The sequence below is a fragment of the Macaca thibetana genome, chromosome 9 (assembly GCF_024542745.1).
Source record: "Macaca thibetana thibetana isolate TM-01 chromosome 9, ASM2454274v1, whole genome shotgun sequence".
Taxonomy (NCBI): domain Eukaryota; kingdom Metazoa; phylum Chordata; class Mammalia; order Primates; family Cercopithecidae; genus Macaca; species Macaca thibetana.
Genome location: NC_065586.1, coordinates 96389322 through 96398687, shown reverse-complemented (window position 1 = coordinate 96398687; position 9366 = coordinate 96389322).

Sequence of the window (9366 nt, the reverse complement as noted above, 5' to 3'; positions counted from 1 at the left end):
CTCCGGGGACGCGGGAAGCCCCGCCTCCCTCCCGGGCGAGCGCTGGGGGCTCAGTCCGCCTGCGAACAATGGCTCTGCCCCGCCCACCAGCCACGCGCTGCTCACCCGGGACCGCACCGGACTCGGGCCGCACGCAGTCTGGCTGGTGTGTGTGCCTACGCGCACGAATCCTGTTCAGGCCCCGGGCAAACAGTCCCATCCCCATGCCCGCGCCTCCAGGATGCGTGCGGGAGGTTTTGGAGATTCTTCAGACTGGCAGGTTGTAATTTTGGAATCTTTGTGGAAACAGTCAGGAAACCCTGATATGTGCTTTCACCCAGCAGCAGGCGAAAGGGCTTGGATGTGGAATAAGAATAGCTGGCAGGTATTGAATTATTACTGCCAGCCAATTCACAAGAATCGTTTTCTGTAATCCTCACTGTGACCCTGGGAGGTGGGTACGCCATTATTCCATTTTATAAGTGTGGAAAGATATATAGAGAGATGGAATAACTTGCCCATGATCACAGCAACCAGTAAGTGATGGAGCTGGCAATTGAGCCCAGAAATGCCATATGAGAGCCCAAGCTCTTAATCCCTGTTCAGGACCATACTGTCCTCGGTCCCTGAGATGCTCTGACCCTACTGATCTGTCCCTGTGCCCCCATCTTTTCCGGGTCTGTAGGAGTCTTACCATGAGAGCTCAGAAACAGGCAGGCTATGCATTCACCCCATCTCCTTCCATGCCCATGTCTCCCCCAAATTCTGCCCTAGGATCATTCCTCTGGGAAGAGGAGAAAATACGGAGTGCTGCGCTAATGATTCGCATCCCACCTGGGATTTCCTGGAAGGAAGACTAATCAGCTCCCTTGTTGGCCACTGGTCTCAGGGTCAGGCCAACTCTCTGGCCAGTGACCAGGAGCCTGCATACCAGTCCTGGCTCCCTGTCCAGTGCAAGAGTTCTGAACAAGATTGGATGATTTCAGATGTGGACAGCTCATCCAGTCATGCCTCAGAAGTACTTGGCATGTGGCAGAGAAATCTGTACGTGGTCTGCCCCCCTTCAGGTTCTCTTTGCAATGTCTAATTTGCTGAATTATTTTGTTTTTTGTTTTTTTGAGAGGGAGTCTCACTCTGTCCCACAGGCTGGAGTGCAGTGGTGTGATCTTGCCTCACTGCAACCTCTGCCTCCCGGGTTCAAGCAATTCTCCTGCCTCAGCCTCCCAAGTAGCTGGGATTACAGGCATGCGCCACCACACTCAGCTAATTTTTTGTATTTTTAGTACAGGCGGGGTTTCACCCTATTGGTCAGGCTGGTCTTGCATTCCTGACCTCATGATCCGCCCTCCTTAGCCTCCCAAAGTGCTGGGATTACAGGCATGAGCCACCGTGCCCAGCTTTAAATGCATATTATTTTATTAAATGGAGGAAGCAAATCTGAAAAATCCACATTCTGTATGATTCCAACTGTATTCTGGAAAAAGCAAAATTATGGAGACAGTAAAGAGATTAGTGGTTGCAAGGGGTTTGCGGGGGAGGAAGAGAGGAATAGGTGGATTTTTAGAGCAGTGAAACTATGCTGTTTGATATTATAGGGGTAGATACATGTCATTACACATTTGTCCAAAACTATAGAATGTCCAACACCTATAGAGAGTTGTACCCTAATGTAAACAATGGACTTTGGGTGATAATGATGTGCCAATGTAAGTTCATCATTGTAACAAATTTGCCACTTTGGTAGGGGATGTTGATAAAAGGGGAGGCTATGCATGTGTTGGGGAGAGTATGGGCTCTCTCTGTCCCTTTCACTTTTTGTTCAATTTTGTTGTGAACGTAAAATTGCTCTGAAAATTTTGTGTTCTAAAAAAGAAGAAGACAGCTGGGCGCCCTGGCTCATGCCTGTAATCCCAGCACTTTGGGATGCCGAGGCGGGAGGATCAACTGAGGTCAGGAGTTCGAGACCAGCCTGACCAACATGGAGAAACCCCCGTCTCTAGTAAAAATACAAAATTAGCCGGGCATGGTGGCAGGCGCCTGTAATCCCAGGTACTCTGGAGGCTGAGGCAGGAGAATCACTTGAATCGGAGAGGCAGAGGTTGCGGTGAGCCGAGATCGCGCCACTGCACTCCAGCCTGGGCAACAAGAGTGAAACTCCATCTTGAAAAAAAAGAAAAAAAAAGAAGACTACAAATACATGCTGCAACATGAATGGTTCTGAAAAGCATGCTCACCAAAGAAGGCAGACACAGAAGATAAATGCTGAATGATTCCCTTACATGAAATCCAGTAACAGGAAAGTCTAGTCCATAGTGATAGAACAAAATATGGTTGCTTGGGATAGGGAAATTGATTTGGAAAGGGGCCTGAGTTAAGTTTCTCATGAAGGAAATGTTCTGTGTCTTGATTTGGGTGGTAGTTGCCTGAGAATGTACAATTTGTCAAGATTCATCAAACTGAGCGCTTGTGATCTGCACATTTTATTGTGTAGTAATTACATCTCAACTGAAAAAAACTAGCAAGGTTGGAAACCAGAGTATGAGCCCAGAAAAGGGTGTCCTAAATTTACCTCATTCATTCATTCATTCATTTATTCAAAATGCAATAGATATTTATTGAGCTCTTGTTATGGACGAGGCACTATTGTTGGAGCTAGGGACACTGGTGGCCAAGTTCCATGTGGGAGAGACAATCAACAAAATAAATAGATAAATGCCAGGGGCAGAAAAAATGATAAGGGAATTTAGAGTAAGTTGTTCTACAAAATGCATGAACTTTCAAGATTCTGGGCATCATCTTTGCTCAAGAGGAACCCAAGCAAAGCTCTTTTTTTTTTTTGAGACAGAGTTTCACTCTGGCTCCCAGGCTCACTGCAACCTCTTCCAGCTCAAGCAGTTCTCCCACCTCAGCCCTCCGAGTAGCCGAGACTAGCCACCATGCCCTGCTAATTTTTTTTTTTTTTTTTTTTTTGAGAAACGGGATTTTGCCATGTTGCTCACGCTGGTCTCAAACTCCTGGGCTTAAGTGACCTGCCTGCCTCGGCCTCCCACAGTGCTGGAATTACAAGCGTGAGCCACTGTGTCCGGCCTGGTTTTGTTTCTTAACTCACTGTCCACTTGCCCTTTACACCTAGTGTTCCAGGCTTTGTGTCTAATAATTTTCCTAGCTGAATTCACACTTGGCTGTGACTTTCCTGGCTCCCGTTTAGGGTATAAATACAGTAATCAGGACATGCCATCATGGATGTTTCCAGACCTGGCCATCTGGAAGACAGAGAATCAGTGTAGGCAGATTCTCCATCAGATGAGACTGTTTCCAAGAGCATAGATAGCTCCAGGAAAGAGCCCCAGGGCAGCGCTGGCCAGCAGAGCCCAAGTCTCTTAATCTAGGCTGTCATCCTTGCCTGACCTCTACCAGGACAGGAATCTTTCTGAGTAATTCTGCGCCCTCACTCTTACTGGATTTTTGCTTCCCATCAGAGTCCTGGAAGCTGAACCATCCCTACACCTGAGCTGTTGTATTTACCTGACCTTTTTCTTATAGGAACACCTGGTGGGAAGGAGGCTAATTCAGAGGATTTTCTCCTCCCTCTCACTGCTAAGAGGGCAAAGATGTCGATTGTCCTGTCAAAATTTCCCTCCACCCACGAAGAAAGGACATGACCCTGAGCAGGTCACTGTCCAGAGAGATGAGACAGTGCTATGCCTCTTGCACAGTGGAGGTGCTTGTCAGAGTGGCATTGGCCTCTCCCCTCCCCTCCTATGCAGGCCTCTGTGGAATCACCTCACCACTTGGAGCACAGCTTCAGCTTCCCCAGTCGAAGTAGCCCTATAACAATGCTGTAGAATTCCTTGGGAAATCATGACCTCCCTGGAAGGGGAGTCCTCCGGGGGCGGCAAGGGGAGGGTGGCCCACTCCCAGAGCTTTCCAGAGTTTTCGGGGCAGGAGCAGACATGTGGGGAATTGTTATTTCTCCCTTTCTCACCTCTGGTGACTATGAGTCACTCTTGGCTGCAAAGCCGATTGCCACATCTGTGAAGACAGTCCTCCTTGTTGACCCTGATGTGGCCTGGGCAAAGGTTTTTTTGTTTTGTTTTGTTTTGTTTTTGAGATGAAGTCTCACTGTCACCAGGCTGGAGTGCAGTGATGTGATCTCAGCTCACTGTAACCTCCACCTCCTGGGTTCAAGTGATTCTTCTGCCTCAGCGTCCCGAGTAGCTGGGATTACAGGCACATGCCACCACGCCCAGCTAATTTTTGTATTTTTGGTAGATATAGGGTTTCACCATGTTGGTCAGGCTGGTCTCAAATTCCTGGCCTCAAGTGATTAACCCACCTTGGCCTCCCAAAGTGGTGGGACTACAGGGGTGAACCACCTTGCCCCGGCCTTGGGCAAGGGTTTTGAAATCTATGGGCACACTCTGCATGGTGGTCTTTCTGAGAGTTTATTGGTGTTTCTCTGCTCTATGCACTCATGTTGAAGACTCCAGAGTCCTGGGCATCCTTTTTTCTTTTCTTCTTCTTTTTTTTTTTTTTTTTTTTTTTGAAGACTCCAGAGTCCTGGGCATCCTTTTTTCTTTTCTTCTTCTTTTTTTTTTTTTTTTTTTTGGTCTCGATCTCCTGACCTTGTGATCCGCCCGCCTCGGCCTCCCAAAGTGCTGGGATTACAGGCGTGAGCCACCGCGCCCGGCCTTTTTTTTTTTTTTTTTTTTTTTTTGAGACAGAGTCTTGCTTTGTCACCCAGACTGGAGTGCAGTGGCACAATCTTGGCTCACTGCAAGCTCCACATCCCAGGTTCAAACAATTCTCGTGCCTCAACCTCCCAAGTAGCTGGGATTACAGGCGCCCACCACCACGCCTGGCTAATTTTTGTATTTTCAGTAGAGACAGGGCTTCACCATATTGGCTAGGTTGGTCTCGAACTCCTGACCTGAAATGGTTCACCTGCCTCGGCCTCCCAAAATGCTGGGACTACAGGCACATGCCACCACGCCTGGCTAATTTTTGTATTTTTAGCAGAGATGGGGTTTCACCATACAGTGGTCTTTCTGATAGTTTGTTGGTGTCTCTGTGCTCCCTGGATTGATGTTGAAGACTCTGGAGTCCTGGGCATTCTTATACTGACTCTGAATTGCTCTGTGACTGACCAGACCACACCTTTGCATGTTTCCGTTTCTTCCCCTATTTCACAGTGGGTGACGGGGTGACACAGGAGTCAACCATGCTCAGGAAATAAGCTGAGCCTTGGAGAGATTTCAAAGAACAGGATTCCAGAACCTGTTTCTTCTTCTTCCAACTCTAGTCTGAGCTTCATCTCTGACTTGCTCTTTCTTTTTCTATTATACATTTTGTAAAAAATACAATGGAGATAGAGTCTCACTATGTTGTCCAGGCTGGTCTCGAACTTGTGGGCTCAAGTGATCCACCTGCCTCAGCCTCCCAAAGTGTTGATTACAGGGGTAAGACACTGGCCATGGCTGGCTCTTTTAATGTGAGCCGGGGTCAGGGGAGAGGAAGCAGCTTGAAACTCTCATGTCTTTCCTTGGAGGTGAGAGTTGGTACATCCGGCTCTGGCCTCCCCGAGGTTTGGGGAAAGGGTGAAGGTGCTTGTGAAAGGCTTTCTGCACATGTGTGGACTTTATCCCTGGAACCCGTGTGATTCCCACGCATGCCCGTTTATCACATGGATAGCCCCAGCCCTGGGGACAGCGTTGACTTCTCCTTTCTCTATTATTGACATGTTAGGAGAGGAGGCTTAGGGATACATGTCTGGAATTGTGGTAAACTTGTCAGTAGAAAGAAAAGAAATAAGAGTTGCAGCTCAGGGGAGGGGGCTGGAGGATCTGTGGCTGTCCTGTCCCCAGCCAGCTGCCAACCAGAGAGAGGGGGATCTTCGTGTAACCTGGACAGCCCATTAACATTCCCTTCCTTTCGTCTTTCTGAGCTCCTTGCAAGGAAAGGCTAGAAATAGCGATAAGGGCTCTGAACCTGGAGAGGTGAGGTTTACACGTGGACTGACTGTGAGCCCCACAAGTGCTCAGGCACCTCAGGGCTGACTCCGGTCTCAGTTCCTTTCCTTCTCTTCCTTGTCCTTTTACATTTTTATTTTTTTAAACACAAATTTAAGCCAAACTTTGGGTGTACATAAGTAAACATAATCCATTCTCTTGACCTGAGACCCTAGCCCTTAAGTGTCTGAAGCTAGGCATGTTCTGCCCCCCATGACTGGCTTGGTGCTGAACCCAAGTCTTCTCCCAGCCACTGTCACTTCAGCCATTCCAGATCCTGAGATTAAAGTGTCAGCTTGCTCAAATAAACAAGCATGCTGAGACACATTGTCATCCAGCCAGGCTCACGTATCTGACCATCCACACTGCCCGTGGCATCATGACACTGGGCAAGAGGCCAGAGCTGCAGAAAGTTCCCTCCTAACACTGGTCCTCTCAGCCTTTCCCATGACAGAGGGCAATGTGGGGAAGGGATGGGAGCAAGCTCCTGTCCCGGAGGTTGTCTGAGTCAGTCCTCTGTGCCAAGAGAATGGGGCAGGGCCCTTCCCAGATGTGGGCTCTTTCCCGTCCAGTTGCCCAAGATGGATAGCCAGGGGGGATGGGGAGAGAACACTCCTCCTCCTGCTGCCCAGGCTCAGGCTAGTCTGCCTTTATGGAGCCTGTCTGGCCATCACTGGCTTCTGGAGGAGACTGTGTAAAATAAGAGATGGGGCCCCCACACTTCCATGAGCATATTAATTCACTCATTCAGTGACTTTTTGTGGAATACTCACATGGTCCCAGACACAGTTGTAAGAGCTGAGGTCACAGGAGATCATAGGTGACCTTGGGCAGCTCACCACAGTGAGACGATCTTATTTATTTATTTATTTAAGACAGAGTTTGCTCTGTTGCCCAAGCTGGAGTGCAGTGGCATGATCTCAGCTCACTGCAACCTCCACCTCTGGGGTTCAAGCAATTCTCCTACCTCAGCCTCCCAAGTAGCTGGGATTACAGGCATGCACCACCACACCCGGCTAATTTTTGTATTTTTAGTAGAGATGAGATTTTGCCATATTGGCCAGGCTGGTCTCCTGACCTCAAGTGATCCACCTGCCTTGTCCTCCCAAAGTGCTGTGATTACAGGCATGAACCACTGCACCTGGCTGGAGATCTTTATAACTCTAGATGATTGCGCTATAGGCTCCAGAGGAAAGGTACACTCCAGACCAGCTCTGGAGAATGAGAGAAAACTTCCTGGAGGAGATGGTGGTGCTGAATCCCAAGGGACCATTAAGGGTAAGTGTGGAGAATGGCAGTTGGCAAGTTCAGAGACCTAGAGGAGGAAAACACGGAACTGATAGTCTATGAATGAGGACCCTGGAATATGGCTCCTCCTGGGCTTCAGGCTAGAGAGATGGTGCAGCATGTCTTTCCCCGGTAGAGAAGAGGCCAGTGCACTAGCCCTGCACCTCCCTCTGTTGGCAGACATCTGTCTCTCCACACTACCCACAGAGCCATGGCCTTCCTCTCACTCCAGCCATTTCTGTGTGTTCTCACACACGGCAATGTCTGCACACACAAGTATGCGTACTAGGGGAGAGGCCTCCACCAACTTATTATTACCTATCCCTGGGGCCCAGGGGTAGGTCCTCAGATCAGATAGTGCGTGTGACTGGAAGCAGTTTATGTCTCAGGGGCAGAAGTGTGACATGGGGACTGACAGTCCCAGCAGATGAGGCCTAGGGACAAAGGTCTTAGGACCAGGACCAGGGCCAGAGATTTGGGTGGTGGTCTGACCTTACGGAGATGCCTTTCCCAGGCCACAGACTACTCCCTCACTCCTCTGGAGGCCCATAGGGGATCTTTCCCCAGTCTGGAAGGCTACCCCATTCTGAGCAAGCCGTCTAGGATGAACACATGGAGAGGAAAAGCAAACACAGGCTCAGGGCCTCCAACAACAAATCAACAAGCTGAAGGGAAGGTCTCTTTGCCCTGACTCAGCTTCAGAGCCAAAGTTAAGAGAGAAGAGGAGCTTGGCCCTGCATCGCCTTCTGTCCTTCCTTCCTTCCTTCCTTCCTTCCTTCCTTCCTTCCTTCCTTTCCTTCCTTCCTTCCTTCCTTCCTTTCCTTCTTTCCTTCCTTCCCTCCCTCCCTCTCTTTCTCTCTCTCTTTCTCTTTCTTTCTTTCTTTCTTTCTTTTTTTTTTTTTTTTTTTTTTTTTTTTTTGAGACGGAGTCTCGCTCTGTCACCCGGGCTGGAGTACAGTGGCGCGATCTCGGCTCACTGCAAGCTCCGCCTCCCGGGTTCACGCCATTCTCCTGCCTCAGCCTCCCGAGTAGCTGGGACTACAGGCGCCCACAACCGCGCCCGGCTAATTTTTTGTATTTTTAGTAGAGACGGGGTTTCACCGTGGTCTCGATCTCCTGACCTTGTGATCCGCCCGCCTCGGCCTCCCAAAGTGCTGGGATTACAGGCGTGAGCCACCGCGCCCGGCTCTTTCTTTCTTTCTTTCTTTTTTGAGACGGTGTCTTGCTCTGTCACCCAGGCTGGAGTACAGTGGCATGGTCTCAGCTCACTGCAACCTCTGCCTCCCAGGTTCAAGCAATTCTCCTGCCTCAGCCTCCCAATTAGCTGGGATTACAGGTGCATGCCACCCCACCTGGCTAATTTTTGTATTTTTAGTAGAGATGGGGTTTCACCATGTTGGCCAGGCTGGTCTCAAACTCCTGACCTTGTGATCTACCCAAAGTGTTGACCTCAGCCTCCCAAAGTGTTGGGATTACAGGCGTGAGTCACTATGCCCAGCTCCCGTGTTGCCTTCCTGGTCGTAGAGCGGTACACCCCCATTTGCTTCCTGCAGTTGCTAAGAGTGCTCCAAGAAAGGTCACACTCTCTGCAGAGTTCTGAACCCATGCCTCTCTCCCTGCTGTAGGTGAAAGGAACAGGCAGGCCCTGGCCATTCCTGGCCCTTCACCCCTTTTGCTTCTCTCCTCCCAACTGCCCCTCCCAAGCTGCTGCTTCCCCTACAAGGGAACCGTTTCCTGAGTCCATCTAGCCTCGTGCCCCAGCCAGCCAGCTCTCCCTCGACCTTCCCTTTGCCTGACAGTAACCTCTCCCACAGCTGATGTCACCCTGGCTTTGCACTGACACAGCAGCTGAGCTGGGCACAGCAGGGCTGCGAGGTCCAGAGGGCAGCTGGCTGTGTCTGAGGCCAAGCTTCCCTCAGTGCTCGCCCAGGGCTTTTCCTCAGCCAAGAGCCTGCTTCTCTCCCATTCTGTGCCTCTAAGCCAGCGTAGCCACATGGGGATAGAGTGTTGACTGAGCCTCCCGTGTGCCCAGTGGAAAGTCAATTCTCTGCTCTGTGTGGGGGAGAATGGAGCCAAAGTTCTGCTCCCACCC